This window comes from Arachis ipaensis, chromosome B08 (assembly GCF_000816755.2).
Source record: "Arachis ipaensis cultivar K30076 chromosome B08, Araip1.1, whole genome shotgun sequence".
NCBI lineage: Eukaryota > Viridiplantae > Streptophyta > Magnoliopsida > Fabales > Fabaceae > Arachis > Arachis ipaensis.
In genome coordinates this window covers 89,255,785-89,256,979 of record NC_029792.2, presented here as the reverse complement: position 1 = coordinate 89,256,979, position 1,195 = coordinate 89,255,785, and positions in this window count along the sequence as shown.

The following is a 1,195-nucleotide window of genomic DNA, read 5'->3' as shown; positions in this document are numbered from 1 at the left end:
CGCGTGAGGGAGGAGAAGGGGAGCCGCCGTTGTTGTCGAGCGTCGCCGAGGAAGGAAGGAGCACGAGCTGGAGGAGTGTTGCCGCTGTTTGTGTGTCGTCATCACCGCTGTAGCATCCTCCATCGGCGCTGCATTACACGAGGAAGAGTTGTTGTTGTTGCTGCGAAAGGGGTTTGGAGCTGTGGTTGTGACTGCCGCATTACGGGCCGAGGGTAAAAGGAATTTAATGCGTTTAATTATGCAAATTTCAGTTAACCGAGGTAAAGGCGCTTTCCTTAAACTCATTTTATTTTCAAGAATTGTTATAAATCGATATTGATGCAAAATTATATTTTTTGTAATTATGTGAGTCTTATGGATTGAACTGAGTTATTTTAGATGAATAAAAATATTTTTTGATTGATTTATTGATCGATTGAGAAAGCTGAATATTCTGATTAGTTGACTGATGTTGTTGAATTGGGTTTCTCTTGATTTACTGGAAAATATTTAATATTGGAAATAATTTGATATTTGAGAATGGTTTAGTTTGAAACTGTTTGAAAAGACTGAGAATTTTGAATTATTGATTGATGTTTGATTTGGTTTTGTTGGGACCCTTGAAGGGTTGCAAAACCTGAATTTTAGAGGAGATGCTGCTAAAATTAAAAAAAAAAGTTGGAGATTTGGTTTGAAGAGTTATTTAAAAAAGTTTGTATTCAAGGATTATATTATTCGATTTTGATTTATTAAGGAAATAAATGAAGTATGTTTTGAGTTTATTCATTAAGAAAAGTATTATGTTTTGAGTTTGATTTATTAAGAAAGGAATTACGTTTTGAGTTTGATCTAATATGAAAATGGATTATGTTTTGAATTTGATTAAATAATCATATTTTGAGGAGTTTTAGCAAATTTACATTATTTGAGTTTGATTGACAAAGAGAGATGATTTTAAGTCTTTCAAAAGGGATTGAAACTGGAAATGGTTTTGAAGTTAGTTTGACGGATTTTGATTGAGTAATATGAGTTTTATGAAAGAGAACGGGTTTAGAGTGACGTTGTTTTGAAGGTTTCAGAAAACGTTATAAAACGAGGTTTTGGTCTTAAAGGAGAATGATTTGAGGAAAAGTGATTCTTGGCGTGTTGTGGATTGAGTGTAAATTGCTATTGAAGTAACTGTGAAGTTGCGATTGAGGATTCTCTCTCTTGCTGC